Genomic DNA, 14,743 nt, shown 5'->3' with positions numbered 1-14,743 from the left:
ATTCATTACCAAGGATTTTTGTTTTTGTTCTTCCTCTTTTTTTTTAAGTGGAAAGGGAATGTTGAAGGTAGTGTAAGGGCTAAAATTCTAGCTATACTGTCTAAAATATCTAATGAGTGGTTGCCAATAAATTATAAGCTTTAGCAAGAGTTAGACTTTTAAGCATTTATTAAGGAGAATAAGAATTTGGTGAAGAGAAAGAGAAAGGCCTAGATTCATCTGTCTATTAAAGGGAGAGAGCATTCCTAGCTCTGCTCTCCGCCAGAGTCCACATGAAAGAGAGTGAGCCAGTGCACTAGCCTCCCCCTTCTTCCTCCCACAAGCAAATGTCACTTCCTGACGCCAAAGAAAAGACGCATGGTCCTGCCTTCAGAGGCCCTCTCCTCATGTTGGAGCTTTCCTACAGTAAGTCTCAAGCAGGTGGCATCATTCTAATCATTACAGTAGAAAAAAAAATGTTTGATAATTGAAAACAATTTAATAATAATAAATGGATATCAGGATATTGAGGTTTTGCTGTGAGATGCTATTATTGTTCAAGGTGTCATGGGGGAAGTGGGGTAGGGTTTTCAGGATAGGGGTTAGGGGTTGGGGGTCCTTAGGAATTCCTCTCTAAAGAATTATACCCTCTTGCACACAAAACCAATAAAATAAGATAGCAGTTTATTTAGGGGCTGGGGAAGGGAAGGGAAACCAAGAGAGAAATTCCTGGACTTCTTCTCATGGGGAGAAAGGCATGGCACAGAGCATGGCTCTGAGATACCAATCTCCTTGAGCAGGAGACAGACAGATACTTTTATAGAGGACTGATGGGGGTCCCATGAGGTGATCATCTGACTGTGGAAAGTTCCCTTATTGAGGGAGGACCACCCCTTCTGGTGGTAGCTGGGGGAGTTGGGTGAGGGCTGGCTGCAGATCTCTCAAGCCATCTCTCTGCTCCTCAGGCCACAAAGGCAGCAGCCACACCTAATCTTATCTCCCCAGGGGTGGAAGAGACTGAAATGAAAGGGGTGGGGGTGGGGGGGGGTCCCTGTAGCTAGCTCAGTCTGATCTGGTTCCACTTATCTCTTTAGATGTGTCTGTCCTTTGGTTTAGTTTCTCAAGGAGAAGGTTCTTTGATGTACCCTAGAGAACTTCTGGGGTGCTCTGGGCCCATAACAAAGGTTCTAACCTTTTCTGGAGAATGAGCTCCTTTTGAAGTTTGGTGGAGCCTATTGACCTATACTCAGTATAATGCTTCTAAATGCATAGAATACACAAGATAATATAGGAACCAATTGTATTGAAGTACATTTATCAGAACTCCAGGTTCATGTGACCAATGAGATAGAAGACTAGACATTTTCTACAATCCTCATTACCTCTCCAAAATGGGAAGTATGTGTGAGAACTTAAAATATTTCAGCTATCTCCTTGGTCTAGGATTCCAAAATCCACAATAAATTCAATAAAGTAATAGCAGAGAAGGGTAATTAATTTCTAACCCCTACAGCCCTCATCCAGTACCACCCACCGCCATCACACTCAGGCAGGGCTGTATAGGCCAACCCACTGGCTTGCAACAGAGCTAAATTCCCCCTCCCTCTCCAATGTCACTCAGAAAACCAATGGGCTAAGATAGCAATGTGGTACAAACAAACAAATAAATGAATGAATGAACAAATAAATAAATGGAGGAATGAACAATGAATAAATAAATAAATGAACAGGAGAGCATATTTGAATAATATATTTTATATCAACCAGAAACCACAAAAGGGAATGGAATAATGTGTGCCAAAGATCAAAAGGAGCTCAAGAGGCAACCCAAGGTGACATTCTGCAAACCTGAGCCTAGCCTTAATTAAAAAAAAAAAAGATGCACTCACTTTTTTTTTTAAGAGGTAGTTGAACCATTGCTGGGGGTGGGGGTGGGGGGGACAGACCTGAACATATTTGCATTTCGAGAACTCCAGAAAAGAGATGCACCAAATGTATGTGAAGTTTCTTAATACCACTCAAAGAAAGGATGACAAATCTTCTGCCTGTGTCATGCTTGATGGGCAGTTTACTCGATGCTGATAGGAAAAGGAACAGTAATATCTCAGGAAGCAAACAAATTCATACTGGCTTGTGTGAGCAGAAGTATAGTAAACCATGAACAACTTCAGTGATGCTAACTATCTTGCAGAAGGAAAAATGATGATGAATTATGATGTATTATGGGTAATGCTAGAGCTAAAAAAGCAGCCACAGGGGGCAGCTAGGTGGTGCAGTGGATAAAGCACCGGCCCTGGATTCAGGAGTACCTGAGTTCAAATCCGGCCTCAGACACTTGACACTTACTGGTTGTGTGACCCTGGGCAAGTCACTTAACCCCCATTGCCCCGCAAAAAAAAAAAAAAAGCAGCCACAGAAGGTAAAGGACCACTAGTGGTTGCCTACCTAGAATGTCAGAATTTATAGAATGCCTGCAACAAAAGGAAATGGTAGATGGAAACATTCTACCTGGAGAAGCAAAAGGGCAGGGGATCAGGGATTATATACAAGGACACCAACAGAGAGCAGAAGAAGTAATAGAATTATCTTTGCTACAAATATGATAACATAATATTCTGGTATTTCTTTGACTATGCTATATGTAGATCACTGCATTTTGCATGTAACTTTATTGTTAATATGTTTGTGAAACATGTGCTATGACTTAAGGTCTTTATTATGTGAAACATTTTGGTGCTTATATATTCTGTATTGCCTAATGTATTATAATTAAATGCCATAACACGTTGTATTTGTTGTGTGTACATCGTGATTTGCAGTTACAATATCAATGTCAAGGCACCAACATGTAGTAACTACATTAATTATGTAAATTTTTTGTGCTTATTTCTGTAGGCTCTTTTGTACGACCACAGAAATCTTTGTGTATAAATTTCAGGGACTATACATTTTTCACTGTGGTGAAGATGAGGATAGGCCTCGATCACAAAAGGTTTTGCTACCACATAAACATATAAAGAAGGGAATATAGTCTTAGGTGTAGCCTGTGCCTTTTATTTTTTTAATTTTAAATATTATTCTTTCAATGTGGAAACATCAGCCAAAGTAGGATTGATATTGGGTTAGCTGTGCCTTTTCTCTCCACACTTCTCTACATGGGAGAGTGGGTTGTGTTTGGGATTTAAATCTTTAGCTCTTACTTTGGGGGAGCTTTTGAGAGCCATTTGTTAAATTATCCGATGTGAGAATTACACAAAAGGAAGTAAACAAATGCTATAGATTTATTGTTCTGTTGATTGTCCATACTTGAGAAAGTGATGGAAAAAATTCTGATACTGCAGATAAAACTTTAAAGTGTGTACTTTTTTTTAAGGAAGTGGGAAGAATGGAATAAGCATCTAGTAAAGCACTCACTATGTGCCAGGCCCTGTGCTGTAAATAGCTTTTCACAAGCATTGCCTCATTTGATCCTCACAACAGTCTTGTGAAGTAGGTGCTATTATGATCCCCTTTTACAGTTGAGAAAACTGCTGTGGCAAACAGAGGTTAAGTGACTTGCCCAGGGTCACACACCTATTAAGTATCTAAGGCCAGATTTAAATTCAGGTCTTCCAGACTCCCAAGCTCAGAGCTTTATCTACTGAGGAACCACCTGGCTGTTGTAAGAGCACATATGAGGGCAGCTAGGTGGCACAGTGGGATAAGTACTGGCCCTGGATTCAGGAGACTGAGTTTCAAATCCAAACTCAGACACTTACTAGCTGTGTGACCCTGGGCAAGTCACTTAACCCTCATTGCCCCACAAAAAAAAAACCCAAAAAACAAAAAACAAACAAAAAAAGAGCACATATGAAAGAAAGAAAGAAAGAAAGAAAGAAAGAAAGAAAGAAAGAAAGAAAGAAAGAAAGAAAGAAAGAAAGAAAGAAGAAAGAAAGAAAAGAAAGAAAGAAAGAAAGAAAGAAGAAGGAAGGAAAGAAAAGAAGAAGGTAAAGAAAGAGAAAAGGAAGGAAAGGAAAGGAAAAAAAAGAGCACATGGCTTTTATTCATTTACGTATGAGTCATGGGCTCTGCTGTGTTTCTACCAGAAAGCTCTGGGACCTTTAAACTGAAAGAGTCTGGCAGATTCTCACTCTTTTCATGAAGGGGATAGACAGTATTATGCCTTCTAAAAAGTCTTGCTAGCCCACCTCTTGCTTTTAATCTCCTGCAGTGTATTCTTTGTCCCAAGTCTTAAGAACCCTGAAGGCTTATTCCTGGCTAAATAGCCTATGCGTGCTTTTTAATTAAACTTCCTCGTTACTGGTTTTCTACATTCACTTCAATTTAATTCAATATAATTAAGTTCAACAAACATTTAATAAGCACCCATTAAGTGCAAAACATTGCTAGAGACTGGAAGTATAAAAGTTGCTGCTGCCCTTAAGTACTGATGTTCTAAGAGAGATGATGATATATTATGCTTTGGAGTCAATGTTTTAGACTAAATGAAACTTCATTTCCTTTGGAAAGAAATCAAACCTAAAAGGTAAGTGGGAAACTGTCTGAAAATCTATACTTTGAAAAACAAGAGACTGAAACTGAAATTTGTTGTTTCCTCACATTGACATTAGTTTGTCAAGTCTACCTAATTCATCTACTGTTCATAAAATTCTTGTCTCATGAAAAGAGTTATCAGTAAGTTATGATGACTGTACTTAACCATCCACACTCTAATCCTGTTCTTTGTTAGGCTTAATATTGTAGTTGACTAGAACCCCTATACCCTGTCAAGGCCTGAAATAAATCAAAACCATGAATTGAAGAATAAAGCATCTTTAATTGAGAAGAAAAAGTAGCAAACCTGCTACCCTGGGGGATGTCCCAGGAGTGCAAAGCACAATGGATTTCCCAACCAAGAGATCCATGAAAGGTTCTTTATACTTTTAGGAGGGGAGAGGGGAGAAGACAGTATGAGGTAGCATAACTTGGTCATGAAATCCCAGCCGTACTCCATAATCTGAGCAAGGAAAATCACTGTTTTGCTGTTTTGCCCTTCATGCCATGAATCTCAATGGAAAGAAGCAAGGATATTAGAGGCTTAGAACCAGCTTAAACTGGGTTCCTTTTACAAGGCAAAATCTCAGGGTGGGGATTTAGGGTGTGGTTCGGCTCAATTTAAGGATAGGAATGGAAGGACACTACTGGAATTCATGACATTTGCTAGCATGATTAAAGGAGCCTGTTAAAGTGTCTGTTAATATTACATTTGGTATTAACAATTTTCTATCAACCCTTTTCAGACAATCGGCAGTTTAGCCATACCTCCCCCAACTTGTATTTGTGTACATATTTTTTAATCCAAGTATAATGCTTTACACATATCCTACTTAATTTCATCTTCTTAGATTTAACCCAAAGTCATAATCTTTTTAAATCTTAATTCCATTAACTAATGCATAAACTATTTATTCTTCCTGGCTCATTGTCATCTTCAAATTTGATAGTCATCTTCCTTATGCCTTTATCTAAACCATTGTTTTTTTTTTCTGTTTTGTTTTGTTTTTTGTTTTGCAAATGGGCAATGAAGGTTAAGTGACTTGCCCAGGGTCACACAGCTAGTAAGTGTCAAGTGTCTGAGGCCGGATTTGAACTCAGGTACTCCTGAATCCAGGACCAGTGCTTTATCCTCTGCACCACCTAACTGCCCCTCCTTTGTTGTTGTTGTTGTTGTTGTTGTTTTTTCAAAAAAGGTTTAAAAGAACATTACTGACCACTATGCACTCAACTGGAGACATCCTCCAAGCTGGCATTGAACCATTAATGGCTACTATTTGATTCAGGCATTCAGTTGATTCTGAATCAATTTCTATCATCTAGTTCATGTATCACTAGTTTGACCAGAGAATTTTATGAAATTCATGGAGTATTGGTAAAATATGATAAGATTATAATGTTATATATATATATATATAACATTAACCTCTGGTAACCCTATCATAAAAGGCAATAACATTCTGACATGAACTGTTTTTAATGTAGCCATGCTGGTTCATTATGATAACTGCTTCCTCTTCTTTTAATGAAATTCTAGAATTTTGCAGGGTAGGGAATCAAAGTCTGGATCACTGGTCTACAGTTTATGATCCTTATAGTTCTCTTCCTTTTTGGTTTCATTTTCATTAACTGCAAATTTTTAAAAGCTCATGAATAAAGGGAAATATACTTTATTCTTTTGAGGAAAATTGTTTTCAGTTTATAATGTATTAGACACCTCCTGCAGACATTCCTTTGATTCATCAGAAGAGTTTCACTAGCTGCTATGGTTCTACTTCACCTAGAAGGAGCCCAAGCACTGCTTGAGAGTGAATCCATTATGTTGTATCATGAGGTCATATTTATTGCATATTTACCATTCATAATTGAACCTGGGGAAAGCAGACCATCTTTTGATTGATTTTCCATTTCTTTGCTATAGGCATTACCGTTGATGCATTATCAGTCTTTTTGTTATTGTTGTTGTTGTTTACAGAAACAGAGTTTAGAACCATCATTTAAATAGCTGGCCTTGATCTTATCTTTCATTGTTCTTATTTCTTAGATATTTATGTCCAAGAGGCATGCATGTCTTCATTGTTTTCCTATCCAGTAAAAACTATATGTTGTGGTGGCAAAGAACTGGAAATTGAGAGGATCCCCATCAACTGAGAAATGGTTGAACAAGTTGTGGTTTATGATTGTGATGAAATATTATTGTACTATGAGAAATGATGAGCTATGATCTTAGAAGAACATGGATGGATTTATGTGAAATAATGAAGAGTGAAATGAGCAGAACCAAGAGAACATTGTACACAGTAACAGCAATATTGTTTTAAGAATAATTTTGAAAGAATAAGTCACTTTGACTATTATAAATACCCAAATTAACTACAAAGGACTATGAAAGAGTGTAGCTCTATAAAGACTTAAGTTTAAGTGGAGATATATTAAAATTTTGTCTAGCTGATAAGTTATAGTAAGAGCTTTGGTGATAGAGATAATGATCCTAGTTACTTTCTTCATAGAAAATATAATGTTTTTGCCTAATTAATATACTGACAATACATTTTTCTTTTTGGTGAAGCAATTGGGGTTAAGTGACTTGCCCAGGGTCACACAGCTATTAAGTGTTAAGTGTCTGAGGTCAGATTTGAATTCAGGTCCTCCTGACTCCAGGGCCGATGCTCTATCATGATGGATATCTATCCATGATGCACCACCTAGCTGCCCCTCATTTATAAGAATCTTAATTTAACCTTTTAAAAAAGGTTTTGTTTGGTTGGTTTTTTTCCATTAAAATAAATTAACCAGGGGTAGCTAGGTGGCACAGTGGATAGAGCACTGGCCCTGGATTCAGGAGGACCTGAGTTCAAATATGACCTCAGACACTTGATACTCGCTGTGTGATCCTGGGCAAGTCACTTAACCGCAATTGCCTCACACACACACACACACACACACACACACACAATTAACCTCTTGTTGGCATGTTGTGAGCTAAGCCCATTTCAGGCTAGGTCCACAGGTAGTTTAAATCCAGAATTAAAATGAAAATAAGCTCTTTAACAGTTAACAAAAGGAAGTTTACAGAACCAATGAGGAGGTAGGGAGGAGAGCCAAGACGGCAGAGAAAAGGCAGAGACTAATCTAAGCTCTCCCAAATTCCCCTCTAAATAGCTTTAGAATAATTCCTTGAATTCTGGAATAGAAACCCCAACAAAAGAATGGGGTGGGCTTTGGCCCAGATGGCGGCAGCATGGGTAAGTGTCATGGTCTTCGTACAGCTAGAAAGCTCCGCAGCCACAGAAGAGACCAAAAGTAGCATGACAAACAATACAAGAAAGCTCATTTGGGCACAGCCTTGAAGGCCAACCCATTTGGAGGAGCATCTCACACAAAAGGGATTGTCTTGGAGAAAGTTGGTGTTGAAGCCAAGCAGCCCAATTCTGCCATCAGGAAGTGTGTGAGAGTCCAGTTGATTAAGAATGGCAAAAAAAATCACCACCTTTGTTCCCAATGATGGTTGCTTGAACTTTATTGAGGAAAACGATGAAGTTTTGGTTGCTGGATTTTGTCGAAAAGGTCATGCTGTTGGTGATATTCCTGGAGTTCGCTTCAAGGTTGTGAAAGTTACAAATGTTTCTCTTCTGGCCTTGTACAAAGGCAAGAAGGAAAGAGCAAGATCACAAAAATTGTATGATGTCTTTGTCATAGTAAACAGTTTTCATGTAAAAAAAAAAAGAATGGGGTGAAACAATATTCCAGACCAGGACAACTTGGAAAGTAATCAAGAATGAGCTGTCCCACCAGGGTGAGAGTAGAGCACAATCCAGCACAGACAATGCCCCAGCAAGACAGCAGCAAGCCTTGGAGGCAACTTAATCAACATCAGTGACTTCCAGAGCTCTTAGTCCACAGACGGTAAAGAGGTTGGACAACTGGTCAAGAGATTACAGGGGTCTCTCTTGTTAGCACTCACTAGGTGCAGGACTCTGTTGCATTGCCCATATGTGGATCTGAGTTGCAGTACTGGGTCAAAGTGCCAGGACAAGAAGAAGCATCAGCACACCAGAACTTGCAGCTCCAGAGGAGTAAGGACCCTGGTCACAGTTCCAGGGTGGAAAAGAATGTTTATAGTTGCTCATAGGCCAGTGTACAGGCCAAGAAAGTAGGAAACACACCTTTCAGATTATACTCTTGGAAGAACAGACACCCCACCCACCACCCCAGAACTAGCTCTGAAAACAGCTGCACAAAAAAACCTGAAGCTTGGGACAATGTCCCCTCCACCCCAAGAGCAGAGTTCCATTTTAATATCAGGAAATAGACTGGAGAAATAAGCAAACAACAAAAAAAGAACCTGATTATAGAAAGCTACTATGGTGACAGGGAAGATCTAAACACAAATTCAAAAGAAGACAAAGTAAAAATTGCTATATGCAAAACTTCAAAGAAAAATGTGAATTGGTCTCAGCTCCCCCCCCCAAAAAAAAAGTTCCTGGAAGATTTGGGGAGTTAGTCATTAGAAACAAAACATGTTTGAGGATGGACAGGGTGAAAGGAGAGAGAAAGGATAAACAGAAAGGAAAATAGGATGGAGGGAAATATACAGTAATCATAACTGTGGAAAAAAATTTTATAGCAAGTTCTTCTAATAAAGACCTCATTCCTCAAGTATATAGAGAACTTAAGAATACAAGTCATTCCTGAATTGATAAACAGTCAAAGGATATGAACAGGAAATTTTCAGATGAAGTATTCAAAGCTATCTATTGTCATGAAAAAATCCTCTAAATCACTATTGTGGTGAGTAAAACTATAAAAAAGTGAATTAATCAGTGAAGTCAGTCAATCTAATCAATCTTAATCCAATCAATCCCCTCTGGAGGGGACCTTTGGGCTTTTCCAAAACCCTATTATTTTCTCACACTATTAATTAGAGAAATGCAAATTAAAATAACTAAAATACCGCCCCATACCTTTCAGATTGGATAATATGACAGAAAAGGAAATGTTGGAGAAATGTAATAAAATGAGACAATAATGTATTATTGGAGTTACGAACTTATGCAACCATTCTGTAGAGTAATTTGGAACTATACCCAAAAGGCTATCAAACTGTGCATACCCTTAGACCCAGAATACTACCACTGGGTCTGTATCCTAAAGAGAAAAAAAAAAAAAAGGAAAAGGACCTATAGATACAAAAATATTTATAGCAGCTCTTTTTGTGGTGGATAAAAACTGGAAGTTAAGGGAATGCCCATCAATTGCGGAGTGGATGAACAATTTATAGTATATGGTTGTGATAGAATACCATTGTGCTACAAGAAATGACAAGCAGGATGCTCTCAGAAAAATCTGAAAGGATTTACATGAACTAATGAAGTGTTGAAATGAGCAGAACCAGGAGAACATTGTACACAGTAACAATGACATTATATGATGATCAGTTGTGAATTTTTTAGCTATTCTCAGCAATACAGTTCTGAAGGACTATGATGAAAAATGTTAGCCCCTCCAGAGAAAGAATTGATGGAGTCTGAATGCAGATCAAAGCATACTTTTTAAAACATGCTTTGTTTTTCTTGTTTGTTCTTTTTGGTCTGTATTTTCTTTCACAACATTGACTAATGTGGAGGTGTGTTTTACATGACTGCACATGTATGGCCTATATCAAATTGCCTCCCTTTTCAGGGAGGAGGTGTGGAGGAAGGAAGGGAAAAATTTGAAACTTAAGTTTTTTTAAATGGATGTTTAAAATTGTTTTTACATCTACTTGAGTAAAAATAAAATTTTAAGAAACATTTTTAAAAGGGAAGTTTACTTAAGTATAACAGAGAAAGGATATTCTTCAAGTAAATTTCATGATTAATTATTTTAGCTAAGTGCAGCTTCCTCCTGATGTTAGTCATGCTGTTGGTCCACAGTCAGAAGTCTCTGAAAAAGGAACTGGAGCTCCTTCTATACTCAAAAGAACAGGAAGCTATGCCAACATTAACCAGTCCTCAAGCCAATCAAGTCTCAAAGGAGCATTTTGGTGCCTCATGCAGGAGCAAGCTAGTCTTAGGAAAAACTAAGCCCTATTTATATGGAAGTGCCTGAGGAAATACTGTTTCTATCACAGATGTTTAAATTGCAATATATGGAACATTCTCTATTTCTTTTCACCTTGATGCTTAAATAGGTCTAACCTTAATTTAAGAAATATACTTTTAAACACAAGAACTAAAGTTACTAAATGGTCTTGTTTGACTAGGATAGACTTAGTTTTTGATGATATGTACTAGGACAGAAGTTCTAGGAAATGTCCCAAGCAGACCTATGTCTACTTCATATTCATTCTTCTTCTCCCAGAAACAACTGGGAAACCTGCAAGTAGTAGTGTTGTTGTTGTTGTTTTTTTAAATTATCATATTAAATGCCAATTCAGAGGACAAAGTATATTCCAGATCAGAAGGAACGTTTTTGGGTTTTGATTCTTTATCTTTTTAATAAATATTCTTGGGGGGCAGCTAGGTGGCACAGTGGATAGAGCACCAGCCCTGGAGTCAGGAGTACCTGAGTTCAAATCTGGCCTCAGACACTTAACACTTACTAGCTGTGTGACCCTGGGCAAGTCACTTAACCCCAATTGCCTCACTAAAAAATAAAATAAATAAATAAATATTCTTTTGTAAAAGTTAATTAATATCAATTGCTTATTACCTAATATTGGAGCAAACATACCAGAATGGGAGTTCAATCTGATAGCATGAGGTAACTGGAGTTCTCCTCAAGGGTAGATCCCCTTAGAAGCATGGGGCGGGGGGAGGGGGTAATGTAGCTAATTGACCATTGAGAACCCAAATTTTGAGTGGGATTTGAGAATAAGATCCCTAAAGTTTATATTCTTATTATTAGGGGAATGAGAATTAGAAATGAAATTAATCTATGAGTTTTTAAAGGTTGGAAGAATCAGTGGAGTTTCTCTGCACCTGTAACTATTAACGGACATAGTAGCTGTTAGGCTTACAGGACACAAAATCTTGCCACTGGGTCAACTTATTCTGCTGGCTTGAGTCAAGCAAGTTTCTGATCAGGGTTGTGGTGGCCACAGCAGTTGGAAAACACTACTGGCTCTTTCAACCTCATGAATCTCATAAATTGGTTCCATCTCCAGTTCTCCTTCACCAAAGAACAGGAAAGAATAGTCCACAATGGGCAGAAGCAAAGATTAATAGGAAGTAATTAAAAGAGGGAAAGTACTGGAATTAAGAGGTATTGGGGAAGACTTCTTGTAGAAGGTGGGATTTTAGTTGGGATTTAAAAGAAGCCAGGGAGGTCAGTGGGGAGAATGGAGGAGGGAGAGTGTTGCAGGCATGGAGAACAGCCAGAGAAAATGCCTAGAGCCAAGAAATGTATTTTCTCGTTTGTAGAACAGTCAGAAATCCAGTCTCACTGGACCGAAGAATACATGTGGGGTAAGGCATAACAAGACTGGTATAAGCCTAGGAATCTAGACTCTAGTTCAAAGGTTATAGACATTTTAGTTGCTTTATTTACTATAGGAGGAGGGGATAGTATTGGAGACCAGCACCTGTCCCTTGGTTGATGCTTCCCTCACATTATCTGTTGATCTAGATCATTCTACATGGAGTGGGTCCCAGGACAGGTAGCAGTCTGCACCACTGAGAAAGCAGTAGATCTTGGGGACAGGAAGCCATGCTCACTAAGAAGAGTTGGTGAGAAGAGGCTTATGTTGGCATCTGAGCCAAAGCCTTGGTTCCCCTGTACTATATTTCAATCTAGCTGTAGTATTTTGAGGGTAAAAAGCAGCTTCTGAAAGTAGACAGTAGAGTTGCAATCTTTTTCATTTGTTTTTTGAAGAGCAGGATATATTTTAACTGTGATGAAATAAATAATAGCAACATTTGACTTTGTTGATACTGAAAGGTGACAAGAAGCCTATTTGTTAGTGAACATAAAAACATTCTTTAAATTACAAGGTGGTGGCTTATAAAAGCCCTGTGGCTCCTATTTATGAGATTTTTGATTAAATGATCCTTGGATTAGCCTTGGCTTATTTTCTTCCTATTTTAAGAAAGTATAATCTTATTAATCTTTAGATTTTACATAACTATATTTACCAGTATGTACCAATGACTTTTTGTCTTCTTACTCTAAAATAGTAATTTCTTTTTTATTTCATTTCCTCCCCCAAGATTTTAAAAAATCTTATTATCTGGGCAGCTAGGTGGTGCAGTGGATTGAGCATGTGCCCTAAAGTTAGGAGGGTCTGAGTTACAATCTGACCTCAGACACTTGACACTTACTAGCTGTGTGATCCTAGGCAAGTCACTTAACCCTGATTGCCCTCCAGAAATTTTATAGACTTAGGTCTTCTCACCAATACAATGTTCCAAGACTCAGGATGGAAAATGCTCTTCACATCCAGAAAAAGAACTGTGGAATCTGAATGCAAATTGAACCATACTATTTTTACTTTTGAGGGGTTTTTTGTTTGTATCAGATTGCTAGCCATCTTGGGGAAGGGGGAGGGAGAAAAAAATTAGAACTCAAAATCTTATAAAAAACAAATGTTGAAAACTATCTTTACTGTAAAAAATAAAATACTATTAAGATTGAAAAAAATCTTAGTTTTCCATTTATTGATTTATTTATTTGTTTTGTTGCATTTTGATTTTTGAGTTGTCTCCCTCCCAGACTTACATTAGAGAAGGCCAACATTGGGGGAGGGTGTTTTGTGTGTGTGTGTGTGTGTGTGTGTGTGTGTGTGTGTGTGTGTGTGTGTGTGTGTGTGTAACCATACATTTCTTCTTTCACAACATGACCAATAAGAAAATGTTTTACATGATTGTACATATATAACCTATTTAAAATTCTTACCTTTTTAGGGAGAAGGAAGGAAAGGTAAAAAAGAAAATTTGTAACTCAAAAAAAATTTTTTAATAAATGTTTAAAATTGTCTTTAAATGTAATTGGAAAAAATAAAATGCTATTTAAGAAATAAAATAAAATAAACTCTGCTTGTCATTTCTTATAGCACCTTATATGCAACAATTTATTCAGCCTTTCCCCAGTAGATGGGCATCCCTGCAATTTCCAATTCTTTGCTACCATAAAAAGAACTATTATAAATATCTTAGAAAATATTGTTTCTTTTCCTTTTTCCTTTGGGAATTAGGTGTAATAGTGGTATTGTTGGGTCAAAAGGTATATCCAGTTTTATAATTCTTTTGGCATAATTCCATATTGTTCTTCAGAATGGTTAGATCAATTCACAGTTTCACCAACAATGAATTAGTGTCCCAATTTTTCCACATCCCCTTCAACATTTATCATTCTCCCTTCTATCTCTTTAACCAATCTGATAGGCATGAGATGGTATCTCCAATTTGTTTAAATTTGCATTTCTCAATAATGATTTGGAGTGTTTTTTTATATGACTATATATAGCTTTGATTTCTTCTTCCAAAAACTGCCTGTTCATATACTTTGACCATTTATTAATTGGGGAATGACTCATACTCTTATAAATTTTACTAAGTTCTCTATGTATTTGTAATATGAGTCCTTTTCTGAGAAACTGTCTATAACAATTTTCCCTGATTTTTCTGCTTTTCTTCTTCTTCTTCTTCTTCTTCTTCTTCTTCTTCTTCTTCTTCTTCTTCTTCTTCTTCTTCTTCCTCTTCCTCTTCTTTTAGTAAGGCAATTGGGGTTAAGTGACTTGCCCAGGGCCACACAGCTAGTAATCTGCTTTTCTTCTAATCTTGGCTACATTGGTTTTAATTTAATGTAAGTATCCAATTTATATCCCACAATGTTCTCTTTCATTTATTCATAAATTCTTCTTTCCATAAATCTGAAGGGTAATATGTTCTATGTGCTTCTGTTTTATTTTGAGTGGAACAGAAAAGGATTGGGCAGCTTTCAGAGATTTGGTATATAGCACTGCATTTACTCATCTGGGCCAGAACACTCACAATTATCAGGATTGGTTTGATGAAAATGATGGGGGAAATTCAGAAGCTACTAAGGCATTGGAGTCTGGGGCTGGGGAGTGGAGAGGGTGCCACTTGCAGGTCACACACTGTGGCAATGGAGCTGTAGGGCCTCAGTCACCTACTTGTACTGGGGTTCGGCTGCCTGCTGGCTTGCAAGGACACTGCCTGCCCTGGACTATGCTCCCCCTTTACCCAAGTGAGATAGACCTTTCCTGCCAACCTTTCAAGTTGGCTTGGCC

The 14,743-nt window shown here is 37.8% G+C and overlaps 1 protein-coding gene and 1 pseudogene across 1 annotated transcript in view; both read left to right on the top strand.

Moving 5' to 3' along the window:
• Positions 1-14,743, top strand: part of EPB41L4A (erythrocyte membrane protein band 4.1 like 4A) — a 195,580-nt gene that overhangs the window by 60,186 nt on the left and 120,651 nt on the right.
• LOC122737295 lies at positions 7,754-8,249 on the top strand (annotated as a pseudogene).

The sequence above is a fragment of the Dromiciops gliroides genome, chromosome 1 (assembly GCF_019393635.1).
Source record: "Dromiciops gliroides isolate mDroGli1 chromosome 1, mDroGli1.pri, whole genome shotgun sequence".
Lineage (NCBI taxonomy): Eukaryota > Metazoa > Chordata > Mammalia > Microbiotheria > Microbiotheriidae > Dromiciops > Dromiciops gliroides.
The sequence above is the reverse complement of the archived record's forward strand: the minus strand, read 5'-3'. Positions and strand labels throughout refer to the sequence as shown.